At 49.0% G+C, this 27,707-nt stretch overlaps 1 protein-coding gene and 1 long non-coding RNA gene across 3 annotated transcripts in view; both read left to right on the forward strand.

The window, feature by feature from the left end:
* Positions 1 to 11,400: 11,400 nt before the first annotated feature.
* LOC127577930 (uncharacterized) lies at positions 11,401 to 14,755 on the forward strand. Of its 2 annotated transcripts, none has more exons than XR_007957460.1 (4): positions 11,401 to 11,658; positions 12,917 to 13,015; positions 13,398 to 13,577; positions 14,285 to 14,755. It is a non-coding gene; the product is annotated as an uncharacterized LOC127577930 (long non-coding RNA). The 2 variants fall into 2 exon arrangements; XR_007957459.1 differs by having other exon boundaries at positions 13,398 to 13,501; positions 14,289 to 14,755.
* Positions 14,756 to 24,140: 9,385 nt separating this feature from the next.
* tp53i11b (tumor protein p53 inducible protein 11b) overlaps positions 24,141 to 27,707 on the forward strand; it is a 99,945-nt gene continuing 96,378 nt past the window's right edge. The window contains exon 1 of the mRNA XM_052029620.1: positions 24,141 to 24,279. The gene's annotated coding sequence lies outside the window, so the exon portion shown is untranslated. The remainder of the gene's footprint in view (positions 24,280 to 27,707) is intronic.

A 27,707-nucleotide genomic window follows, 5' to 3' on the forward strand; every position in this document is an offset into this window, starting at 1 on the left:
CATGACTCATTTTCGGAAAGCCCATTGTTGTCAAAGCCAACATTTAATGCTCTTTCTCAGTCACCTCAGTGGAGAAATGCTACAGTTCATGTGGTCTTTGACAAGATTTTGGCCCAGCATTGGTGAAGGAACAATGATGTACACTTACCAGTCGGGAGGTCCGTGACTTGGAGAGGGACGGCAGTGGTGCATCCTGAGTGCCTGCTTATCTTTGGTTTACTCAGTGGTCGAGGGCCTGTTGGGAAGTTGCTGCTGAAGGACCCATGACAACATCCCCCTGCTGTGCACGGTCAGCGTTTTCCCCCTGCTGTGCACGGTCAGCATTCCCCCCTGCTGTACGTTGTCAGTAACACTTAAAAAGGGATCACATCAGGAGCTCTGTAGAACGTCTTTCAGCCAAATAATAACTGTGATATTCTGCTACTGAACTGTGTTAAGATGTAAGAGCTTATTTTTAAAGAAGGATAAATTCATTTGGGTTTTATATTGAGGAAGGTCCGATTTCTTCACCCACTCTAAGGCTGGAGTTTATTAACTTGTTGAAATGCCTTATTGAGGAAGTCTCAACAATTGTTGAAGCTCCTTTAGGTATTCAACTGATGTGAATGTTGAAATGTTTACAGCAAATTAATTGGTGACACTGTGAGTATACAGCCGGGAGTTCGAATTGTTCATCTTTCACAGGAGTATTAGAGGGGACTCTTCCAATCATAGTCCCCACTGGGGCCACACAAGATCCAGGACTCTCATTCAAAACCACCAAGCAAAACAGAGAAACTACCCCCGCAGTCCGTGGAGGATTCTATTTAACCTTCCAAAAAACAAGGAAGTTCTGATTGACAACAGCAAAGTGCCATCTGCTTTGCTGGTGGATTAACTGAAGCTTCAGCGCTACAACTGGGATCAGTGTCAATCACCACCATTTGCCGTATTCAATGATGGAGTGAATAGAGAAGGCTAGGAAGTGGGGCAACGATGTACCTCTGGGGGAGGCTGAGAGGTGAACAATTCGACTAGAAGTTTGGGAGGAAAGTCACACTTCATCTGCTGAGGTCTATAATGGTTGAGAACACCTCCTCTTCACATTTCTAACTACTCCTCAGGAATACAGGGGGTAGACCCACAGAGGTTGCTGCGATCTACTGGCTGTGAATCTGCTTTGCAATTTTTGGAGTGTGTTATGCAGCTAACTCCATCGTAGCAACGTACAAAACGCTGGAGGAACTCAGCGGGTCAGGCAACGTCAATGGAGGGAAATGGACACTCGACGTTTCGGGTTGAGGCCCTTCAATGCTAATGAATTTTGTCCCGTGTAAGGAACAAAGTTCCTTCTGTCGCAAGGAGCAAACATGAGGGCAGTTTACAGTCTAGGAGCAGGAGAGGAGCCTGGAATTAAGGCAAAGTGCTTGGGTGGGTGGGAGAGGTGAGAGTTGTGGTCATAGAAGCCATTCACCACATGCGTGGTCGTTTGAAGTGCAAGGTGCTTCAATTCTCAGCAAGAAGGACTCGTACCCTCTAAAGCCAAAGCAACTCAACACCCGAGGGGAAATTTTCACAGAAAGAAACTAGGTGCAGTATGGAAGTGAGTGGGAGCAATGGAAAGTTGGGCTCTTGTGGCACTTATACCAGCGGCCCCTGTAGAAGGCAGCGCGGCATCCAGACAGAAGTCCGGTTAAAGGGGCTGCCGGCGACGGTGGCGGAGGCGGATATGATAGGGTCTTTTAAGAGACTTTTGGATAGGTTCATGGAGCTGAGAAAAATAGAGGGCTATGGGTAAGCCTAGTAATTTCTAGGGTAGGGACATGTTCAGCACAGCTTTGTGGGCCGAAGGGCCTGAATTGTGCTGTAGGTTTTCTATGTTCTAAATGGTTGGTGCATTGGCATGGCAACAGGTTGTTCGGTGGCAGACAAGGACATGTATTTCAGGGATGAAGGGCAGAAGGACTAAGAGGCAAGGTGCTGAAGACTTCATTCCAGCTGGTCGGTGTAGGGTGAATGGATGTCGCCGCTCATACTAATTAACTAGCAGTGATGAGCAAAGATTGGCTTGGAAGGGGTGTTTGGTTTGGATGCCTCACCCTTAGACAGACCACTGGGGAAAGAATACAGCAGTTATAGTTACTGCAGGCTATAAGGGCAGGCACGGTAGTGTAGCGGTTAGCGTAACGCTCTTACAGCGCCGGCGACCGGGGTTCAATTCCGGCTGCTGTCTGTAAGGAGTTTGTACGTTCTCCCCGTGTCTGCGTGGGTTTCCTCCAGGTGCTCCGGTTTCCTCCCACGTTCCAGAGTCGTACGGGTTAGGAAGTTGTGGGTGTGCTATGTTGGCGCCGGAAGCGTGGCGACACTTGCGGGCTGCCCCCAGAACACTCTACACAAAAGACGCATTTCACTGTGTGTTTCGACATACATGTGACGAATGAATAATCTTATCTTGGAATGCACATATCTGTATCAGTCATGTGCACACCCCATCTCCTGTGATCTTCATTCCACAGGCATGGAAGAACCAGATGGAGAGAGAGTTGGGTTAATTAGAACAAACGGAGTTCTAGTGAAAAGATGGACAGAGTGATGAGGCAATGCCAGTGGTAGTGGTGCCTAGAGTGGGCAAGGCTGTTTGACTGTGTGGTGACATAGAACTAGGAAGGTGACAATAAGCAGTACCCACTGCCCGCCTCACAGAGCTGACAGGAGCTAAAGTTTTCACCAGAGTGGATCCCTCGCATGCATGGGCTCAGCCCAACATGGGCAAGGAGTGACAACAGTGTGTGAGAACATCAAAACACAAGAGAATGGGAGGAGGAGTGGACCAGTTGACCACTCAAACCTGTCCCTCCATTCAATACAGTCCTGGCTTATCTGTCTCAGGCCTCATCTCCCCTTCTGCGCCAGTTCATAATCCTCAGTTTCCCGGTCCTTCAAAAATGTATCTACCTCCTCTTTAAATACCCCCAAATGAGTCAGCCACAACCATCTGATAAGAGAGATAAGACATGTACATCGAACCATCTACCTTCAGCTACTTTCACTGTAAGATTTCTTTGTTAGTCACATGTACATCAAAACACACAGTGAAATGTATCTTTTTGCGTAGAGTGTTCTGGGGGCAGCCCGCAGGTGTCACCACACTTCCGTTGCCAACATAGCATGCCCATAACTTCCTAACGCGTACATCTTTGAATGTGGGAGGAAACCGGAGCACCCAGAGGAAACCCACGCAGACACGGGGAGAACGTACAAACTCCTTACAGAGAGCAGCGGGAATTGAACCCGGGTCGCTGGCGCTGCAATAGTGTTACGCTAACCGCTACAGTACTATGCCTGCCCATGAGATACTGAATTCCTGGGGTACAGAATTCCAGAGATTCACCACTCTCTGCAGAAGAAATTCCCATGCACCCCAGTTTTAAATGAATTTTTAAACCCTATTTTGTAACTTTGTCCCATCATTGAAGACTCTTTCACAGGTGAGGACGTGTATTCTCACACAAAACTACCTTATGGTGTCAAATCATCACTGAAGATCTTCAAGCAACATTGGACAAGATACAACAAGACTTGACAGGGTAGATATTGAGATGTTTCCACCAGTGGGAGAGTCACGGACAAGGGAACATGCTTACAAACCAAGGGATCAGTCATTTAAGACTAAGAAGTTCCTTCTTTCGGAGAGTGGTGAACCTCTGGAATTCTCTGCCCGCAAGGGTGGTGGAGGCTGGATCATTGCATATATGTAAGGTGGAGATAGATAAATATTTGAAATATCAAGGCATATGACATGCTTGCCTTTATTAGTCGAGGAATTGAGTTCAAGAGTCAGGAGGTTATGTTGCAGCTTTATAAAACTCTGGTTAGGTCGCATCTGGAATATTGCATTCAGTTCTAGTTGCCCCATTATAGGAAGGACGTAGATGCTTGGAGCAGAAAGGCTTTACCATGGATACTGCCTGGATTAGAGGGCACTTGTATCCTAAGAGCAGGTTCGGACAACTTGGGTTGTTTTCTCTGGAGCGGCATAGGCTGAGGGAGACATGATAGAGGTTAAGATTATGGAAGAAGCATAGAGTAGACAGCCTGAGTATCTTTTCCCAGAGGAGGGCATGCGTCTAAGGTGAGAGGGGTAAGTTCAAAGGAGATGTGTGGGGCACGCTTTGTTAAGCGTCTCTTAGGAATGGTGGCTGCTGGAATGTTGCTGCCAGGGGTGGGTTTGTGGAGGCAGATATAATAAGGGTGGTTGAAGAGCGTTCTTAGATACGCACATGAATGTGCAGAGAATGGGGGGCGGGCGGATCTGGACCTGTGTCAGCAGAAGGGATTAGTTTTAGTTGGGCATTTAAATACTACTTTAATAAGTTCAGCACAACATTGTGGGCCTTGTTGCACTGTTCTCTGTTTCTGACACTCCTGATTGGTAACTCAGCAGGAGGGCAACCAGTTATGGAATGTAACATTGTTCTGTACATCAGCAAACAGTTTACAGATTGATGTCTCCTTGTTATACTTGGGCAGCTCCTGTAATACATTCTTCTTCAACACTGCTCGACAGTTTCTCACATCTCCACTGTACCATTTGATTCTGGATGAGATGGTGGCAGAGGTGTGTAGTTAGTACCATTTTGTTCCATAAAGCACTCAAACAGAAATAATTGAAACTGGGAGCCATGATCTGAGATTAGCTCCTCTAGTGAGCCATGACATGAGAAAATGAATCTCAGTTCTTCGATAGGAAGCTGTGTCGTAGTACAGGACCCAACGTGTTTCATTTTGGCCTATTTCAACTGACTATCGACGAGGACAAGCAGTTACCAACCCCTTTCTCACATTAATCAGTCGGTACCCTTTGGAAAAGTCTCATTGGCCACTTTGCTGGCTTCACTTTACAATCTTGACAGATAGTGCTCTCATTTGCTTACTGTTCACCATCTTCATCTCATCCCAGCCAATGAACTAAACATCTATCCACAGCCATCTGTCGCAGAATGTTCAGAGTGAAACTCTTCCAAATCTGCCCTCTCAGCACAGCTGGGCTGACAACTCTGGATCCCCATTTTCAACATCCCTGTTCTGTTGACAACTCCATTGACTCTCGTCCAGTCCACACACTTGGCCTGGCCTTGGTCTGGTCCAGTCCACACACTTGGCCTGGCCTTGGCCTGATTCAGTCCTACCTTTTCATGCTTTCTCACACCCCCACAGGTGTTGTTTTGTGCTTCTTGACTGTCTCCGTAGCCAAAAACTGGAAAATCAACTTCTTCTATTGTCAGTGTGAAGCCCGTGCATTCACATCCTGTATCTGAATTCCCATTTGGTAACCTTGACAATGCATCTGCAATAGCATCTTGTTTTGAATTTTTACCATTGATCATGTAATTCTATCAAGTTCAAAGAATGGCCCAACTTTCCATTCTTGACCCGTTGCTGACCTTAGCAGCAAGAATTGTTCACACGGGCTTGTGGTCTGTGACCAAGAGAAAGGCTCTGCCCAACACCAATTGTTTTTTTTACCTCCATCCATAACTTTGCTGATTACAGCTCTTGAAGGGCAGGCACGGTAGTGTAGCGGTTAGCGTAACGCTATTACAGCGCCGGCGACCTGGGTTCAATTGGTATTGGTTTATTTATTGTCACTTATACCGAGGGTACAGTGAAAAACTTGTCTTGCATACGGATCGTACAGGTCAATTCATTACACAGTGCAGTTACATTGAGTTAGTACAGAGTGCATGATGTAGTACAGGTAAAAACAATAACCAGTACAGAGTAAAGTGTCACAGCTACAGAGAAAGTGCAGTGTAATAAAGTGCAAGGTCACAACAAGGTAGAATTGTAAGGTCATAGTCCATCTCATCGTATAAGGGAAACCATTCAATAGTCTTATCACAGTGGGGTAGAAGCTGTCCTTAAGTCTGGTGGTACGTGCCCTCAGGCTCCTGTATCTTCTACCTGGATGAGAAGAGAGAATGACCCGGGTGGGTGGGGTCTTTGATTATGCTGGCTGCTTCATCAAGGCAGTGGGAAGTGTAGACAGAGTCCATGGAGGGGAGTCTGGTTTCCATGATGTGCTGGGCTGTGTCCACAACTCTCTGCAGTTTTCTTGCGGTCCTGGGCAGAGTAGTTGCCATACCAAGCTGTGATACATCCAGATAGGATGCTTTCTATGGTGCATCAATAAAAGTTGGTAAGTGTCATAGGGACAACCGAATTTCTTTAGCCTCCTGAGGAAGTAGAGGCGCTGGTAAGCTTTCCTGGTCATGGCACCTACATGATTTGACCAGGACAGGCTGTTGGTGATGTTCACTCCAGGAACTTGAAGCTCTCAACCCTCTCGACCTCAGCACCATGATGTAGACAGGTGCATGTACACTGCCCCCTTTCCTGAAGTCAATGACCAGCTCTTTTTTTTTGTTGACATTGAGGGAAAGGTTGTTGTCATGACACCATTCCACTAAGCTCTCTATCTCCTTCCTGTACTCTGACTCATCGCTGTTTGAGATACGGCCTACAATGGTGGTATCATCTGCAAACTGTGGATGGAGTTAGAGCAGAATCTGGCCGTACAGGCATGAGTATGTAGGAGTAGAGTAGAGTAGAGGGCTGAGGACACAGCCTTTGTGGGGCACCAGTGTTGAGAATAATCATGCCGGAGGTATTGCTGCCTATCCTCACTGATTGCGGTCTGTTTGTTAGAAAGTCAAGGATCCAGTTATAGAGGGAGGTGTTGAGCCCTAGGTCTCGCAGTTTTGGTGACAAGCTTGCTTGGGATTATTGTATTGAAGGCAGAGCTGTAGTCAATTCTTGCGCTGTCTGTAAGGAGTTTTTATGTTCTCCCTGTGTCTGCTTGGGTTTTCCTCCGGGTGCTCCGGTTTCCTCCCACATTGCAAAAGATGTTTGGGTTAGGAAGTTGTGGTCGTGCTATGTTGGCGCTGGAAGCGCGGTGACACTTGCAGGCTGCCCCCAGAACACTCTACGCAAAAAGATGCATTTCACCGTGTGTTTCGAATGTACGTGTGACTGATAAAGGGATCTTATCTTATCAACTTCTCCAATTCCCCACAGCCCTCAACAGAACACAGAACATCGAACAGTACAGCAGAGAACAGGCCCTTGGGCCTGTGATGTGTGCCAAACTAAATAAACTAATCACACTTAATCCCTCCCGCCTGCACTACAATAACACTGTGGTGAGCACAAAACAGCAGAATGGTGCAAAGGTTGTCATGCAAACTGAAGTAACACAGAAAGAAATGCTAAAGTGACAATAACAGAAGAGGTAGCATTAAAGGGTTCCGAGAACGTCGGCAGCACCACCAGGAAGGGGATGTGAGAGAGGTGATTGGTTCAGAAGTCTGACAGCAGTGGGGAAGAAGCTGTTCTTGAGTCTGGTTGTCCAGGCTTTCAAGCTCCTGTATCTTCTCCCTGAAGGTAGAAGAGAGAAAGGAAATGGCCGGGGTGCCAGGCGTCTGTGACAATACCGTCGGCCTTCCTGAAAGCAACGCACCATGACAAGGCCACGGTTAATGACCCCGTCTGATGCAGGGTTCTGACCCGAAACGGTCGACAATTCCTTCCTCCCTCAGGTGCTGCTCGAACCGTCGAGTTCAGGTTGTTTGTCGGTCCAGATTCCGGCAGCGGCGGACTCTTGTGTCTGCACTGTGTAGATGACTGGGTGGGAGGAAGTTACGAGCCTGTGATGGACTGGGGCTGTGTCACCACTCTCTGCAGGTTCTGTTAATACATACCATTCCATATGTTGACGAATGATCATTCACCACGGCTGTCAGGGCAGCTTGAGTGGAAACCATCCACCTTCAAGATATGGAACAAGGCAGATGTCAGTGGATAAGGTATCTCCTGAGATGGAGATGGAAAGGTTGAGGAAGGAGAGAGAGGTTGTCAGAGATAGTCCAAGTGAGTTGGAGAGCAGGGTGAAAACTTGTGGCGAAATTTCTGGAAACTGTCGAGTTGTAACAAGTGCAAGAGATGGCACAATGCAGTCGTCGATATAGCGGAGAAAGACTCGAGGAATGGGGCCGGAGTAGGCTTGGAACAGAAACTGTTCAACGTAACCAACGAAGAGGCAGGCATAGCTGGGGCCCATGCGAGTGCCCATAGCTACGCCCTTGGTCTGCAGAAAGTGAGAGGAACGAAAGTGAAGTTAAGGAATCTCCCAAGATGTCCTGACCCCGAAACGTTTGACCGACTGCTTTTCTCCACGGATGCTGCCTGGCCTGTTGAGTTCCTCCAGCATCATCGTGTTTTTCACCTTTGAGATATTTTTTCTTAAATTATCTGCCCACCTTTCAGGATTTGTAGATCTCTTTACATGCTTAATATAAAACCCTCTACAACCTCGGAAAGGTAGGTGACACAGCATCAGTATCCTCTCGCAGATCACTATCCCCTGCATTCCCATCTCTAATAACATTCAGCTGACTCCATTGGGCAGACCACATCGTTCACATGCCTGACATCGGACTCCCAAAATAGATGCTTTTTCCGAGCTCTGTCTGGGAGGAGATTACCAGGCAAATGGAGGAAATGATTCAATGATGTGCTTAAAGAGAGAGAAACAAAGGACTTCAGGTGTCTGGAATCCAGATGAAAAAACACGATGTTTTTTACCTGTACTACATCAATGCACTCTGTACTAACTTAATGTAACTGCACTGTGTAATGAATTGACCTGTACGATCAGTATGCAAGACAAGTTTTTCACTGTACCTCGGTACAAGTGACAATAATAAACCAATACCAATGATGCTGGAGGAACTCAGCAGGCCAGGCAGCATCCGTTGGAGAAAAGCAGGTGGTCAACGTTTCAGGTCAGACCCTTCTTCAGGACTGGGCTTAAAACTTCCTTTGAAGAAATGCAAACATCCCCACCAATTCCTGGGAATCTCTGGCCCCTGCTCAAAGAAGGAGCACTCTGGTTGGTATTGGAAACCTTTTGAGTGCATCAGAAGCATAGAGGAGCCCAGCGTCAACTGCACGAACTACCCCAGAACCAAAAGGCACCTCCTGCTTCACCCACAACAAGAGTCTGCACGTCCCACATTGACCTATTAGCCGCCTCAGAACCCACAGAACCGGAGTGGCACAAGTGACCTTCCATCCTGAGGGACTACTAGGGAGGCTGGCTGCTTTAAGAATGAGAAAACTTGCAATGATGGAAACTAGCATAATGCCTTTACAGCGCCAGCAACCCGGGTTCAATTTCAACCACCGTCGGTAAGGAGTTTGTACGTTCTCCCCGTGTGTCTGCGTGGGTTTCCTCCAGGTGCTCCGGTTTCCTCCCACATTCCAAAGACGTACGGTGTAGGAAGTTGTGGAGCGTGCTACACTGGCGCGGAAGCGTGGCGGACACTTGCGGGCTGCTCCCAGAACACTCGACGCAAAAAGATGCATTTCACTGTGTGTTTCCATGTACAGTACATGTGACTAATAAAGAGATCTGATCTCTTGTCATCATGAGCAAAATATGTCGGTGCTGAAATGGTGGAAGTCGCAGCAGCTGGATCTGAGCAGCTGGATCTGAGCCCATGGGCATCTGTGAAGTAGAAGGAACTAAATGGTTGGATTCGTGATGCAGGGCAAGAGGTAAATATTTCCCAGGGCACCAGGTGAAATCCCGTGCTCTTCGTTGAGGTACTTTCTTGGGGGCAGATGGATTAAAGTATTAGCCAAGAGGGCAGAAATCTCCCCTCGGTTTCTTCCACCAACGATGCAATGTAGTGAAGCTATGTATGGATCCCTGGTTCTCAGCTGCAGTTCCTGGCGTCAATGAAGCTGAGTTTCAAAGGCAGATTATACTGCACTGTTACTACTGAATGCAACGGAGAACTACTATGAACCTCTAACCGTACGGCGCTCTTTCAATGCTGTACTGAAACGTTAACTGAGGTTACCAGCTGGATTACTTGACCCAAGAACTGGTTCAACATTAGTCCCATAGCTGCCAGTAGAGTAAAACTGCAACAGTCCTCCTCCGTCAGACGATTTGGAAGTACAAATGGTTCGGGATCTCAATGGGCTCAATGTAACTGCACTGTGTAATGACTTGACCTGTACGATCAGTTTGTAAGACAAGCTTTTCACTGTACATCAGTACAAGTGACAGTAATAAACCAATACCAGTACCAATCTGGTTCACCAGGTGATCTCCATCCCCATTCACCGGGCCCCAGTTCCTACACTCCCTTTAAACTTATCTGGTTCACTAGAATGTTTATTATAATATACTGTGTAGCATCTAAAAGAAGTTGCCAATTAAAAGTGCATGGGGCTATTCATAGAGATAACATCCAATAATCCATAAAATCCACTCGTTCGGCACCACCCAAGCTCTGAGCATGCTGGATTATCGGAGTTTTACTGTATTTCCCTCTTGATGGGAAACCTCCAACCTCCCACCCACCAGCCAATCAGATCCTTAAACTCCAGCCTGCCCCTTTAGCGGGAGGGCTCGCCACTCAATGACCCAAGCCCTGCCGAAATTTTTGTTTAAGATATCTTTATCAGTCACATGTACATCGAAACACACAGTGAAATGCATCTTTTGCATAGTGTGTGCTGGGGGCAGCCCGCAAGTGTCGCCACGCTTCCGGTGCCAACATAGCATGCCCACAACTTCCTAACCCATACGTCTTTGGAATGTGGGAGAAAACCGGAGCACGCGGGGGAAACCCAGGCAGACACGGGGAGAACGTACAAACTCCTTACAGACAGCAGCGAGAATTGAACCCGGGTCACTGGCGCTAACCGCTACGCTACACTAATCCCATTTTTTCATTCTCCCCGCAATCCCATCAACTCCCCCCAGATTCTACCACTCATTTACACACCAGGGACAGTTTACAGTGGCAAATTAACCCACCTACTGGCACATCTTTGAGTGTGTCGGGAGGAGGGAAACCCACGCAGTCACGGGGAGAACGTGCAAGCTCCGCACAGATGGCGCCGGAGGTCGGGATCGAACCCAGGTCTCTGGTGCCGTGAGGCAGTGGCTCTACTTGCCGTGCCACTGAGCCGCCCCATGTGTTTGAGTCCCCGACGTGAGTTCTGCGGCCTTCTGCTTCAGAGGCAAGAGCGCTCACTGGCCCACAGCTGACACCTCTTAACTTCTAACAAGGATCGTCATGATTTATTACTGGTTTCTGCTTGCCTCTCTACATTTTAAAGCTTCAGTCATTTCTCTGCCTGATCACTCACCCTATTTACATCCCCTTTTAGCCATCTGCCGCCTTTCTGGCAGTATGTCACTACACTTGCTTCGGTGTCATCAAACACTGACACTCATCATTTATGCGCAGAGCCCCAGATGGAGTGCACAGTAAAACCCTCGTGTTGTGACCTGCGCTGCTGATGTCACATCTTTGCAGCTGAACACCAGACCGTGGGGAACCTCGCATCGGCAAAGCAGGAAGCCATTTGTTTGAAAAAGGTTTTGATGCAAGAAGGTTGACAGGATCAGAGCGTTTCCTTGTAAAAATATACATACTCCGCTTTCCAAACCAGGCATTAAGCTTCTGTGCATAATTGTAACTTTTGTCTGGCAGCGTACAAAAGGCGTCAAATAGGCGGGGGCGGCAATGTCAAGTCCGTCATTCCAGAAAGGTGGCTGAAAAGACTGAGAAGGTTCTGAAGTGAGACCGGAGAAGAGTGAGTGCACTTTATCACATCATGGGTAGGGGAGGCAGGAGCGATTCAGTCACTAGTAGTAGAGGGAGGGCAAATGATAGGGCGGGGGTGTGTGTAGAGTCTGGTTAATGCATGCAGTTCATTCAAAAAAACTCCGGACAAAGCAAGGAGCAGACACCAAAATATCTCATTCCCACAAAACTCACAGCGCACCCTCCCTCATTTGGGGGGAAGGGAGGGGATTGCAAAGTGGAAGCTACAGATAAATGACTCCCAAAAGATACTACTGAGCCCAGGTCTCCATGGTAACCTCCCCCTTCCCACCTCTTCGAGGCAGATTCCCATAGGTAGGATGAAAATGCCTCTCGGCAGCCTCGTTTTACAATGGGATTGGAGCAGACAGAACTCGGAGCAGAGGGTTGCTTGGATGAGACAACGCCACAGGATCTCATTTTGGAAAAAGCGAAACTGAATGCCCTTGTGATGAAACCGTGGATAATGTTCAGCTGTCTGCAGTTGCCAGCTGCAAAGTGACATTACAGAAGGGCAATAAACTTCCTTTGTACACCAAGCTTCAAGCTGTTTTTAGACTTAATGGGCTAAAATTGTGGTAATCAATGGACCAACCTTCAGTTTGTAATCATTTCTGCAGGTAATTATCATTTCTTGATTTTTCTACATCCGTCCTTGGGTTTGAACATTTTAATGATTTTATCCAGTTTACTAGACATTTGGATGTTGGGACTGTAGATTACATCCTTGCTACTGATGTAAGATAAGATCATAGAGCAATACAACATGGATACAGACCCTTCGGCCCAACCAGTCCATGCCAGCCACGGTCCCCACCCACTTAGTCCCACTTTCCTGCATTCGGCCCATATCCCTCCTAGCCCCGCCCCTCCATGTACCTATCCGAGTGCTTCTTAACTGACACTGTCGTACCTGCCTCACCTACTTCCTCTGGCAGCTCGTTCCATACACTCACCACCCTCTGCATGAAAAAGTTGCCCCTTTTAAATCTTTCCCCTCTCACCCTAAATCCATGCTCCCGAGTTTTCGACTCCCCTACCCTGGGGAAAAGACTTATCGTCCGCCTTACCTGTGCCCCTCATGATTTTATAAACCTCCATAAGATCGCGCCTCATTCTCCTACGCTCCAAGGAATAAAGACCCAGCCTGGCCATCCTCCCCCTATAACTCAGGCCCTCTAGTCCTGGCAACATCCTCAAATCTCTTCTGCACGCTTTCCGGTTTAACCATGTCTTTCCTACAACAGGGCGACCAAACAGTGGTCATCGGACGTTGGAAAGGTCGACGTTCATGCCATCAGGTTGGAGACTACCAAGGCGGAATATTAGGTGACTTCTAACTTCAGGTAACCCTTCCCCTCTGTTCCCTCCTTTGTCTTCCCTTATCCCACCGGCCCCATCACCCCTTCTCTTTTCCATCCCCCACCCTCTCAGTCCGCCTGTCACCCACACATTCCTGCCTCCGGTTCTCCTCACCTCCTACCCGTTATTCCAGGATCCACTCTCCCCTCCCATCAGATTCCGTCTTCTTTAGCCCTTTTGTCACTTCCACCTATCACCTCCCAGCTTCTGACACCATTCCCCCCCTCCCCTCGCCAACCGATCACCCCCCCCCCCTCACCTGGATTCACCTACCCACCCCCTCCCCCCAACTGTTATTCTGGCTTCTGCCCTCTTCCTGATGAAGGGTCTTGACCTGAAACGTCGATTGTCAATTTCTCTCCGTAGATGTTGCCTGACCCGCTGAGTCTCTGCAGCTTTTCGTGCGCTGCTAAAAGATCCAGGGCAGGACTTTTTGTCGGGGAGGTTACTCCGGGAACCACAGAGGGCAAGTAGAGTTGGGATACACCCAGCTGGGAATGGGCGACACGCTCGAGGGTTTGAACACGTTGCGTCTCCCTCACCTTGGTGAGCTGCCGGTTTTGCTCCTTCAGCATGCTGACCACCTGTGCGTTGTTCCTGAGTCCTGGAACGCTCGCTTGGATGGATGGGTCTGAGCCATTCACCGGGTTGGACGATCTGGCCAGCGGCTTTAAGATACCTTTATTAGTCACATGTACGTCGAAACACACAGTGAAATACATCTTTTTGCGTAGAGCCTTCTGGGGGCAGCCCGCAAGTGTCGCCACACTTCCAGCGCCAACATAGCCCACCCACAACTTCCTAACCCGTACGTCTTTGGAATGTGGGAGGAAACCAGAGCACTCGGAGGAAACCCACGCAGACACACGGGGAGAACGTACAAACTCCTTACGGACAGCGGCCGGATTTGAACCGGGGTCGCTGGCGCTATAAAGCATTACACTAACCGCTACACTACCATGTCTGCCATATTTAATTAAGATGCCATATTGCTTCAAGTGTATAATGCACACCCAATCCTACATACTCTGGGCATAATGTCTTGGATACCTAACACACAAAATCACAACATGTAACAGCACAAAAGGAAACCATTAGACCTATCTTATCAGAGCTGTCGAGAAGTATCCAAGTAGTCCCAGTTCAATATTCTTTGTCCATTACAAACCAAAGCTTTCTTTATTAAGAATTTGGGGTACTCAATTAATTGTGTTCTGATCATCGTCTCAGATCAATTTCCATCATCTTTTCAGGCAGGATCACGCTGCATAAAAACTGGTTCTGACTAGTTGCAGTATGGAGGCTCCAATGCGCAGGATCGTAAGAGGCTGCAGAGGGTTGTAGACTCAGCCAGCTCCATCACGGGCACACCCCTCCCCGCCATCGAGGACATCTTCAAGAGGCGGTGCCTCAGGAAGGTGGCATCCATCACAAAGGGTCCTCACCATCCGGGAAGTGCCCTCCTCTTGTTACTCTATTGAGGAGGAGGTACAGGAGCCTGAAGACCCACACTCAATGTTTCAGGAACAGCTTCTTCCCCTGCGCCGTCAGACTTCTGAATGGTTCATGAACCCATGAACACTGCCTCATTATTCCTCTTTTGCACTATTTATTTATTTTTGTAAGTTATATTCACTTTATGTCTCTGCATTATACTGCTGCCACAAAACAACAAATTTCATGTCATATGAGTCAGTGATAATAAATCTGGTTCTGGTTCTGAAGCGTAGTTGATACATTAGGTGGTATTTTCCTCTCCAGGACATATTGAGGTTGAATTTCCAAGCAGCTGACGCTTCCCTGGATATGGCTCAAGTGGCCTTCTTGGTGAGTGAGTCTTCTCGCTGAGTATTGGAAGCCAGTAGGTCTCCAGGGCAATGCTGCCAAGCTCATGTACACAAACAAAGACTTTAGGCTGGAGTTACACAATGGAGAACAAGTCCAAAAACCTGGCTTTGCAGCCAGTTAATCCTCTCCATACCCCAGTCAGTCCAACTGAAATCCCTGCTTGTCCATGTGTTTCAACTCTTCACTTGAGTCATGCATTTTGTGGGGAACATCACAACATTAGGTGGTTCTATTTTAATAAGGTAATAGCTGTTGCATGATTTTCAAGTCTAGTTTCTCGTTGGTTTTGAGGAATGAAAGGATTCCTAGGATAGGGTTCCCCAGCTCACCTGAACCACATGAAGAAGAATCATAGGGTGCAAAATAAGGCCACTGGGCCCATTGAGTCCATACTAGCTCCTTGCAGAGCAGCAAAGCATCCTGCAATCATGCAACGCATTCAATGCGAAGTTTCTTCAAATGAGCATTATCAAACAAGCGAGGGCTCAGCTAGTAGGGTCACAGCCGCACAGCTCTGGCGACCCGGGTTCGATCCTGACTTCGGGGTGCTGTCTGTGCGGAGTTTGCACGTTCTCCCTGTGACCGTGTGGGTTACCCCCCACCCCCGGCCCCCTCGGTTTCCTCCCACATCCCAAAGATGTGCAGGTTGGTAGGTTAATTGGCCGCTGTAAGTTGTCCCTAGTGTGCAGGCGAGTGGCGGAATCTGGGCAGTGTTGACAGGAATGGGGGAGAATAAAATGGGGTTAATGTGGGATTAGTGTCTGAGCAGACTCATGGGGCCAAAGGGGGTGTTTATCTCCAATATGTCTCTGTGTCTCTGAAAGGTGACAATAGGGCAGATGAACAAAAGGCACCAAGATGTCCTGAAGAGAAGATGGCAGCAGAGAGTGGCGATTGACGCTGAGATGGCTTCAACAGATATTCACTATATTACCAAGTGGAGAGGAACACGGTTTCTTTCTCGGAGTGGGAGGGGGGAGTTCCAGGGCAAAACGAGGCCAATGCAGCTGAAAGAAAAGCCATGAGGTCGGAGCGATTACGATCAGGGGCACTCAAGATGACAGAACTGGAGGCACACAGATACCGGAGATATTGTAGAGTTGGAGCCCTCACAGAGATAGAGTTACAGGCTTATATTACACAGGCTTATAGCGATAGGTTGCAAAGGGGTTTAAGAGCAAGGAGAATCTAAAAATGAGGCAGGGATCAATGTGAATCAGCAAGCACAGGAGAGATCGGGGCAACATTGGTCTTTAGGATACCAGCTGGCAACCCCATGCCCACTTACAAGCACTTAATTATCACGGCTTGGTACGGCAACTGCTCTGCCCAGGACCGCAAGAAACTGCAGAGAGTTGTGGACACAGCCCAGCGCATCACGGACACCAGCCTCCCCTCCTTGGATTCTGTCTTTACCTCTCGTTGTCTTGGTGAAGCAGCCGGCATAATCCAAGACCCCACCCACCCGGGACATTCTCTCTTCTCTCCTCTTCCATCGGGTAGAAGATACAGGAGCCTGAGGGCACGTACCACCAGGCTTAAGGACAGCTTCTACCCCACTGTGATAAGACTATTGAACGGTTCCCTTATACAATGAGATGGACTATGACCTCACTGTCTACCCTGTTGTGACCTTGCACTTTATTACACTGCACTTTCTCTGTAGCTGTAACACTACTCTGTACTGTTATTGTTTTTACCTGTACTACATCAATGCACTCTGTACTACCTCAATGTAACTGCACTGTGTAATGAATTGACCTGTACGATCGGTTTGTAAGACAAGTTTTTCACTGTACCTCGGTACAAGTGACAATAATAAACCAATACCAATAGCACCTCTGTAGGGTGCACAATCTAACTTGTTCAACACAGTCAGTCCTGACAAAGACAACTGCAAACTGCTGATGAACATTTTGAAACCAAGAACAAAAAATTGTTGGGAATATTCAACAGGTCAGGCAGCTTCTGTGGAGAGAAGTATCATCAACTTGAAAGTGTTAACCTAAGGGTTAATGCTTTCAAGTTCATGATACTTCTCTCCACTTGTCCTGCTGAGTATTTCTATCATTTCCTACTTATATTATGATGGATGCAGTCAGCATGAAAGGTGAACGAATATATCTCAACCTGCAGCTTCTAAACCCTTCCTTTTGTTAGTCAATTCTCAGCTGCTTTGTTTTAGGTGACAAAGTAATGCCTGACATGGATACATTAAGTACTGTGGAATATTGGGTCCTTCCTGCATTGTGTTGTGTAATATAACAAGCTCACATGAGCATCAAGCAAACACATCTTAATTGTGGTATTGGTGTTGGTTTATTGTTGCCACTTGTACCGAGGAACAGTGAAAAACTTGTCTTGCATACTGTTCTTACAGATCAGTTCATTGCACAGTGCATTGAGGTAGTACAGGGTAAAAACAATAGCAGAGTACAGAGTAAAGTGTCACAGCTGCAGAGGAAGTGCATTGCAGGTAGCAAAGTCATAACAAGGTAGGTTGTGAGGTCAAGAGTCCAACTCATCATGTAAGGGAACCATTCAATAGTCTTATCACCATGGGATAGAAGCTGTCCTTGAGCCTGGTGGTACGTGCCCTCAGGCTCCTGTATCTTCTACCTGATGGAAGAGGAGAGAAGAGAGAATGACCCGGGTGGGTGGGGTCTTTGATTATGCTGGCTGCTTCATCAAGGCAGTGGGAAGTGTAGACAGAGTCCATGGAGGGGAGTCTGGTTTCCATGATGTGCTGAGCTGTGTCCACAACTCTTGGCAGTTTCTTGCGGTCCTGGGCAGAGCAATTGCCGTACCAAGCTGCGATGTATCCAAATAAGATGCTTTCTATGGTGCATCGATAAAAGTTGGTGAGTGTCAAAGGGCACAGGCCAAATTTCTTTAGCTTCCTGCGGAAGTAGAGGCACTGGTGAGCTTTCATGACCGTGACGTGTATGTGGTTGGATCAGGACAGGCTATTGGTGATGTTTCCCTCTAGGAACTTGAAGCTCTCAACCCTCTCAGCCTCAGCACCATTGATGTAGACAGGTGTATGTACGCCGCCCCCTTTCCTGAAGTCAATGACCAGCTCTTTTGTTTTGCTGACATTGAGGGAAAGGTTATCGTCATGACACCATGTCACTAAGCTCTCTATCTCCTTCCTGTACTCCAACTCCTCATTATTTTAGATACGGCCCACTACAGTGGTATCATCTGCAAACTTGTAGATGGAGTTAGAGCAGAATCTCGTGGGATGAGTATATAGGGAGTAGAGTGGAGGGCTGAGGACGCAGCCTTGGCCGTGGACTCTCCACACTTGGAGCATGCTAAGTACAATAGAACATAGAACAATTACAGCACAATTCAGGCCCTTCGGCCCACAAAGCTGTGCTGAACATGTCCCTAGAAATTACTAGGCTTACCCATAGCCCTCTATTTCACTCAGCTCCATATACTGATCTAACAGTCTCTTGAAAGACCCTATCGTATCCGCCTCCACCACCATTGCCAGCAGCCCATTCCACACACACACCACTCAGAAAAAAGTTTTCCCCTGACATCTCCTCTATATCTACTCCCCAGCACCTTAAACCTATGTCCTCTTGCGGCCACCAATTCAGCCCTGGGGAAAAGCCTCTGACTATCTACCCGATCAATACCTCTCATCGTCTTATACACCTCTATCAGGTTCCCCCTCATCCTCCGACTCTCCAAGGAGAAAAGGCCAAGTTCCCTCAACCTGTTTTCATAAGGCATGCTCTGCATCCCAGGCAGCATCCTTGTAAATCTCTGCACCCTCTCTATGGCTTCCTCATCTTTCCTGTAGTGAGGCGACCAGAACTGAGCACAATACTCCAAGTGGGGTCTGACCAGGGACCTATATAGCTACAACAATACCTCTCGGCTCCTAAATTCAATTCCCCGATTGATGAAGGACAATACACCATATGCCTTCTTAACCACAGAGTCAACCTGCGCTGCCACTTTGAGTGTCCTATGGACTCGGACCCCAAGATCCCTCTGATCCTCCACACTGCCAAGAGTCCTACCATTAAGACTATATTCGGCCAACATATTTGACCTACCAAAATGAACCACTTCACACTTATCTGGGTTGAACTGCATCTGCCACTTCTCAGCCCAACTCTGCATCCTATCTATATCCCTCTGTAACCTCTGACAGCCCTCCAAAGTATCCACAACACCCCCAACCTTCGTGTCATCTGCAAACTTACTAACCCACCCCTCCACTTCCTCATCCAGGTCATTTATAAAAATCACAAATAGTAAGGGTCCCAGTACAGATCCCTGAGGTACACCACTGGACACCGACCTCCACTCAGAATACGACCCCTCAACAACCACTCTTTGCCTTCTGTGGGCCAGCCAGTTCTGGATCCACATCGCAATGTCCCCTTGGATCCCATGTCTCCTCACCTTCTCCATAAGCCTCGCATGGGGTACCTTGTCAAACGCCTTGCTGAAATCCAGAGACACTACATCTTCTGCTCTCATCGATGTGCTTAGTCTCATCCTCAAAAAATTCAATCAGGCTCATAAGGCGGGACCTGCCCTTAACAAAGCCATGCTGATTATTCCTAATCATATTATACCTCTCCAAATGTTCATAAATCCTGCCTCTCAGGATCTTCTCCATCAGCTTACCAACCACTGAGGTAAGACTCACCGGTCTATAATTTCCTGGGCTGTCCCTACTCCCCTTCTTGAGTAAGGGAACAACATCCGCAACCCTCCAATCTTTCGGAACCTCTCCCGTCTCCATGGATGGCACAAAGATCATCGTCAGAGGTTCCGCAACCTCTTCCCTCGCCTCCCTCAGCAACCTGGGGTACATTTCATCCGGTCCCGCCGACTTATCTAACTTGATGCTTTCCAAAAGTTTCAGCACCACCTCTTTTCTGATATCTGCATGCTCAAGCTTTTCAGGCCACTGCAAGTCCCCACTACAATCACCCAGATCTTTTTCCGTGGTGAATACTGACCTAAAGTATTCATTAAGTACCTTTGCTATTTCTTCCAGATCCATACACACTTTCCCACTGCTGCACTTGATAGGCCCTATCCTTTCGCATCTCATCCTCTTACTCTTCACATACTTGTAGAACGCCTTGGGGTTTTCCTTAATCCTGCCCGCCAAGGTCATCTCATGTCCCCTTCTGGCTCTCCTAATCTCTTAAGTTCCTTCCTTTTAGCCTTGTACTCCTCCAGATCTCTAACATTAATATTCCCAAGTTAACCAGATGGTACAGCTTCTCACTCACAAGCTACATAACAACACAAATGTATGACACCACTTCCTCTTTAAAAGAAGTGGTAGAACTAAAACCCTGTGCAGGTGGGTGAAATATTTGCATTAAGAACTTACATTCACTAATGTCGACTTATAATTCACTTAGTTTCAAGAACATATGTACTGCTGTATTGACATTGATTTTAGGGCATTTCACGCTTTTAATTTTAGTCATAAAGCCACAGAGAGATACAGCATGGAAACAGGCCCTTCGGTCCAATGAGTCCCTGCTGACCATTAACCACCCTTTTACACTAATCATACCCGAACCCATTTTGTTTTCCACATGTTTGCCATCAACTTCCCCCAGATGCTACCCTTCGCTTACACTCTGGGGACAATTTACAGTGACCAACCAACCCATCAATCCACATGTCTTTGGGATGTCAGAGGAAACCAGAGCACCTGAAGAAGTCCATACAGAGGCAGGGAAACCGTGCAAACTCTACGCAGCACCCAAGGTCGGGATCGAACCTGGATCGCTGGAGCTGTGAGGCAGCAGCTCTATCAGCTGCGGCACTGAGCCATCCCTTCTGAGACCTTCTCATGACATCCCTGTGCCCTGTGTCTCAGCTTCAGTCTCGATCTTCTGGTAGCTCGTGTTCCTAATCCACATCAGTCCCATACTGACTGATGTCTGGGCAGATGCCTTTGGTGAGACCACTGCACTCAGCGCACCCTTGCTGTCTCGTGGAATCTGTCTCTGTGCTCGCCACCCTTTGCTGTTGTACTCTCGTCACTGCATTCTCCGCACCAATTCCCCTTTGAAGCTTTACTCCATAGACTCCATCTCGGCTTTAGGCACCTCTCCTTTAGAAGGGGTGGCATATGCTTCAAGTACAGCAGAACCGATTTTGCGATGCTCTAGCTCACACAGCCAGTATCGGGATGCTCCGGTCTCCTTGGAGCGATAAACCTTTTGTTCTAGACCCTCTTGCTGCTACCATATCACAACACGTTCTTCTCACAACTTGACCAATTCCACTTGCTTTTGGTTGGCTTCCTGCTAACAAAGCAGCAGCAATCTAGTGGCAGCCAGACACCTAATTAGTGACTCTGTGTGCTTTGAGACAGAAACCTTATTCAGACTCTAGTGCTTATCTTTATTTCAACCCCATTCTCCTGTCTTTTCTCCGTCACCCTTAACCCCCTTACCAATCAAGAACCTATCAATCTTTGTCTTGAATACACCCAATGACTTGGCCTCCACAAGTGGCAATGAATTCACCGCCCTCTGGCTGAAGAAATTCCTCCTCAGCTCCGTTTTAAAGGGACGTCCCTTTATTCCGAGGGTGTGCCCTCGGATCTTGGACTCTCCTACTAATGGAAACATCCTCTCCACATCCACTCTATCCAGGCCTTTCAGTATCCGATAGGTTTCAATGAGATCTCCCTTCATGCTGAATTTGTAACTCCAAAGTATTTTGGGGGTTGCTGGGTGGAAATTACTTTTAACTTCGCAACTAATGCATCAAATGAGACATCAGTGGCCTGCTACCGATAAGTGAGCTGGTGTCACGTACATATCTGAGGCCGTTTCCACCAATAATGTGGCTTTCTTCCACTTGTAGATCTCTGCATTTTGTGCTTCGACATTGCAGCCTTTACAATGTTATTGGCTTTGAAGAACATATCCGGACACTGCAGGTAAATATTAAAGACAGAGACGCAAGAGATTCTGCAGACGCTGGAATCTGGAGCAAGACGCAAAAAGTGCTGGAGGAACTCAGCAGGTCGGGCAGCATCCATGGAGGGAGATAAACAGTCGACGTTTCAGGCCGAGACCCTCATCGGGACTGGAAAGGAAGAGGGCAGAAGCCAGAATAAGAAGGTCGTAGGGGGGAGGGGGGGAGGAGCACACGCGGGCTGGGGACAGGTGAGTTCAGGTGATAGGCTGAGTCCAGGTGAGAGGGGGAAGATAGGTGGGTGGGGGAGGGGGGGGAGAAGATGCAATAAACTGAGAGGTGATGGGTAGAAGAGGCAAAGGGCTGAAGAAGAAGGAACCCGGCAGGAGAGGGCAGTGGACCCTGGAATTAAGGATGGGGGAGGGGAGGAGAGGAGATGGGCGGGGTCATCAAGGCGGGAGAAGGGAGCCACAGGAATAAGGGAAGACAAAGGAGTGGGAGTTGGTGGGGGGGGGGGGGGAGGAAGAAAAAGAAGGGGAGGGGTCACCGAGAAATTGATGTTGAGGCCATCAGGTTGGAGACTCCCAATGGCGGAATATGAGGTGTTGTTCCTCCAGCCTCCAACCTGAATTTAGGTGCATTTACTTTGCCGTCCTGTTCTGGTACTAGAGGCATTAGGTTGGGGCAGTGTGGGTCCATAAGGTGAACTATGCTGTCTTTTCCCCCATCTCTGGAAGTAATATAGTGGTGTGAAACACTTCTATTCAGTGAATGACTCTGTCCTCCACCCCTCCCATCACTCAAAGTAAATCAGTAGTAGGATGTGCAACTATTAGGTGCATTACCTTGGTTTTCCCCATCTCTGGAAGTAATGCAGTAGGGCCCCCGGGCGGGGAGTGTTGTAGAACCTAGGTACATGGTTCCCTGAAAGCAGTGTCACAGGTAGAGAGGGTGGTGAAGAAGGCTTTTAGCACACTGGCCTTCAGCAGTCAGAGCATTGAGTATAGAAGCCGGGACTTTATGTTGCAAGTTGTACAAGACGTTGGTGAGGCCACACTTGGAGTATTGTGGTCAGTTTTGGTCACACTGTGATAGGAAATATGCCATTAAGCTGGAAAGAGTGCAGAGGAGATCTACGAGGGTGTTGCTGGGACTTGAAGGACCGAGTTATGGAGAGAGGTTGAGCAGATTGGACTGTTTTCATTAGAGTGTAGGGGAATGAGGGGTGTCTTATAGAGGTTTATGAAATCATGACGGGCATAGACAGGGTGAATGCGCACGGTCCTTTTCCCTGAGTTGGGAAATCAGGAACTTGAGGACAAAGCTTTAAGGTGAGAGGGGAGAGATTTAATAGGAACTCAGGAAGCAACTTTTTCACCCAGAGTGCAGTCAGTTTATAGAAGCTTCTAGAGGAGACACAAGAGATTCTGCAGATGCTGGAAATCTGGAGCAACACACACAAAATGCTGGAGGAACTCAGCAGGTCAGGCAGCATCTATGGAGGGAAATAAACAGTCGACATCTATGAAGGGTCTCGACCCGAAACATCGACTGTTTATTTATGAGATAAGATAAAATATCTTTATTAGTCACATGTACGTCGAAAACACACAGTGAAATGCATCTTCTGCGCAGAGTGTTTCTGGGGGCAGCCTGCAAGTGTCGCCATGCAAGTGGCGCCAATTCCCTCCATAGATGCTGCCCGACCTGCTGAGCTCCTCCAGCATTTCGTGTGAGCTGCCAAAGAAGTGGTTGAGGCAGGAACATTAACAACACTTAAAAAGGCACTTGGACAGGTACGTGGACAGGAAAGGTTTCGAGCGATATGGGCCACACGCAGGCAAATGGGACTAGCTAGATGATATCAGAGGGAGGTTTTTTTACCCAGGGAGTGGTTGGGGCATGGAATGCGCTGCCTGGGGCGGTGTTGGAGGCAGGTACATTGGTCAAATTCAAGAGATTGTTAGATAAGCATATGGAGGAATTTAAAATAGGGGGATATGTGGGAGGAAGGGGTTAGATGGTCTGAGGCGAGGTTTAAAGGTCGACACAGCATTGTGGGCCGAAAGGCCTGTATTGTGCTGTACTGTTCTATGATTCTATGATATAGTTGTCGGCATGGACCGGTTGGGCCGAAGGGCCTGGCTAGGGGTGCTGCGTGACTCTAATACAGTGCGTGTCTGTAAGGCGCGGTGCTATGGTTTTCCCCTCACTGGGAGTAATACGGTAGTGGTGTGCGCGTCTATTAGGGAGTATAGCCCCGGGTTTTCCCATCGCCGGAAGGTATTACGGTAGTGGGTGCGCGGCCTACTGCGGGTATTACGCGGCCGCCCGCCCCGGCTCAGAGCGCTGCTCTCGGCACAGCCTGGTGCTCCGGGACGCCGTGGAGTGGCTGGGGCAGTGCGCCGGCAGCCGGCAGACGCGGGATCCCGGGCGGCAGCGGGCTGTGCATGCCAGTGCCCACACCACCCAGGTGAGTGAACTCCGCTGGACGGGAGGGTGCAGCCTGAGCCCCGGCGCGGGATCCTGTGATGCCCCGAACTCAGCTCATTCTGCAGAAGTACTGCGAGAAGTTTGGCGCTGGGGACGGAGTGACGGGGCCACAGGGCAAAGCGTGACTGGCTCCGGGCGCAGCGGCGTGGGCTCCAGCGCAGCCTGTCGCCTACTCCTGCTCGCAGAGGCAGCGCGGGAGGGAGAGTGACTGGCTCCGGGACAGAGAGTCAGAGACTCCAGGAGAGGGAAAGTGGCTGGCAAACGGACAAGGGACTGGTGGACGGCGGGAGAGAGATTGAGCAACTCCACAATGGAGAGTGACGACTGTAGAGCAGAAAGTGACAGACTCCCGGACAGAGAGTGACGGACTTCTGGCTGGAGAGTGACAGTCTCCCGAACAGAGATTGGCCGATCCAGGAGAGAGAGTGACTGACTCCAGAATGGAGAGTGACTGACTCCTGGCCAGACAGTGACGGATTCTCGGACAGAGAGTGACGGACTCCTAGGTGGAGAGTGACGGACTCCTAGGTGGAGAGTGACGGACTCCAGAACAGAGAGTGACCGATCCAGGAGAGAGAGTGTCGGACTCCAGGAGAGAGAGTGTCGGACTCCAGGAGAGAGAGTGACGGACTCCAGGAGAGAGAGTGTCGGACTCCAGGAGAGAGAGTGACGGACTCCAGGAGAGAGAGTGACGGACTCCAGGACGGAGAGTGACGGACTCCATGCAGAGTGTGTGTCAGTCTGTCTTTAGCCGAGGTGCAGAAGGGAAAGAGATGTGTGTCTCAGATACAAGCAGTGTTGGAAAGAAACCGTGTGGTGCTGAGCGGGGAGATATCCCCGGCTGATATCCCCATCCGTCCCGGGCAGGATGAAGTGTCCGTGGCTGTGTGTGTGTGTGGGGGGGGGGGGGGGTGGTGGAGGTGGGGGGAGAGGGGGGTGCTGCCCGTGTGGTATGGCCGGGCACCCGAGAGCCTGCTGGGGAGCATTGGGGGGGGGGGGGGGGGGCTGCTTCCACCGGTGCCTTGTACACCGGGGCTCCCTGCAGAGGGAGGCCGTGGTCCCATCTAGGAGGACCCTGCCCGGCAAGAGGTCTCTCTCCTCTCACTCTTGAGCCAGCAAGCCCGGGGAACCACCTCGGGCACCTGTCACATTCCTCCCGGTCCCAGCAAACATTAAACTGCACCCCCTCCCTTTTTTTGTTATTTGCTCTGCAAATGTTTTATAACAACCGACCCGATCCCACGCAAGCTGGTGCAACCCAGCACCTGCCCGCATCCAGCTGTGGATTTGATTGCGGGGACGTGAATGAGGCGGCTGTTGAGGTAAGCGGGGATGCCCAGTGCCCAGAGAGAGAGAGAGAGGCTGCACTGTGAACCATCGTGCAGGAACGCGAAGGCTAGCTAGAAACACTCAGCGGGTCAGCCAGCACCCGTGAGGAGGTGAACCTGCGCCAGAGCTGGGCGTGGGTTGTGGTGGGAGCTGCGGGCATCTCAGACCGATTGAGAAACCGACTAAAAATGAACCTTTCGGGGTTGTTCCCGTTGCTCTGGGCGCCGCGGGGTTGCTAACACTGAGCGAATGGACAAATTGTCGTTTAACTGTTGTAGAGTCAGGGAGGCATTAACATGTTGGAATGAAAAATAATTTGTAAATTAAGGCAAAAGTTGGCTCACAAAATGAGAAAAAATATGCAGTGATGTCACCTGCATTTTGCCTTCACACAAGTGCGAGGAGGGAAAGGATTTGATCCTTTTGATTGACTTCCATTGCCGGCTTTGACCGTGTGTGTCCCGGGGTGAGTTAGAGCAGGGGTGCTGTGTGAACTGCCGCTCCACTCAGAGCCCTGATGGGTGAGGCTGGGGTCCTCCGCCAAGGCTGGCCGTGAGCCTCCCTGGGCCGCCACGTTACTCCAACTCCCCCCACCCCCCACCCCCCTCTCCTCCCCACAAACCCTCAACATGGAATGGAGAGAGGCGAAGAAAGGTTTGTGTTGTGGGGTGAGATCTGAGCAGCATTGTCGCTGTACCCAGGGACATGACACCGCTCTCCAGAGTGACATCGTCCGAACCCCCCGCCCCCAGCGTCCGTGTGCCCTTGCGTCATGGTCTGGTGACATTAGAACATAGAACAGTACAGCACAGAACAGGCCCTTCGGCCCACAATGTTGTGCTGACATAGCTATTCCCTCCTACCTACAGAATGCCCACCTCCCTCCATTTTCCTCTCATTCATGTGCCCATCCAAGCCCCTCTTAAAAGCCCCCAATGAATTTGCCTCCACCACCCTATCAGGCAAAGCATTCCAGGCATCCACCACTCTCTGAGTAAAAGAAAACTTCCCTCATGTCTCTTACCCCCTCTCACCTGAAATACATGCCCTCTGGTATTGGATTGCTCAATAATGGGAAAAATGATATTGCTTGTTCACCCTATCTGTGCCCCTCGTAATTTTATACACTTCCAACAGATCACCCCTCAGCCTCCGTCACTCCAGAGAAAAGAGCTCAAGTTTGTCCAGCCTCTCCTGATAGCACATGCCCTCTAATCCAGGCAGCATCCTAGTGAACCTCCTCTGCACCCCCTCTAAAGCCTCGACATCCTTCCTATAGTGAGATGACCAGAATTGCACGCAATACTCTAAATGCGGCCTTACCAGAGTTCTATAGAGATTCATCATGACTTCTTGACTCCTATACTCAATACCTCAATTAATGAAAGCAAGCATTCCATAAGCCTTCTTAACCACCCTGTCTACCTGTATAGCCACTTTCAGTGAGCCATGGACTTGCACCCCAAGGTCTCCCTGCTCTTCAACACTGTTAAGGGTCTTGCCCTTAACAGCGTACTGCCTCTTGACATTGCCACAGATAACGTCATTTCCCTGACACTCAGGAAGGCGTACAACATGAAAGCAGGCCCTTCAGCCCACTGGGTCCCTGCTGACTGTCGTTCCACCCCCCCCCCCCATACCAATCCCATTTTCCAGCACTTGGTCCGGAACCTTCTCTGCCTTGGCAAGTCAAGTGCTTGTCCAGATACTTGTGAGGGTCTCCACCTGCACCCCCTCGGTTAGTGTGTTCCAGCTTCCAACCACCTCTGGCTGAAGTAATTCTGCATCACATCTGGTCTAAATCTCCAGCCCGCTGCCCTTGAGTTGGAGATACCTCTGCTTAGGAGAAATTTTTTTTTAACTATCTATGTTATCTATGTCCCTCATAACTTTGTATTCCCCTATCAGGATTCCCCCCACGCCCAGACTCCTCTGCTCCAAGGTAAACAAATTCAATCTATCCAGTCTCTATAACGCTGCATCCCAGGCAACCTCCTGGTGAATCTCTGCTCCCTCTCCAGTGCAATCACATCCTTCCTATAGTGTGGCGGCCAGAGCTCTCCACAGTACCCCAGCTGT

This window comes from Pristis pectinata, chromosome 14 (assembly GCF_009764475.1).
Source record: "Pristis pectinata isolate sPriPec2 chromosome 14, sPriPec2.1.pri, whole genome shotgun sequence".
NCBI lineage: Eukaryota > Metazoa > Chordata > Chondrichthyes > Rhinopristiformes > Pristidae > Pristis > Pristis pectinata.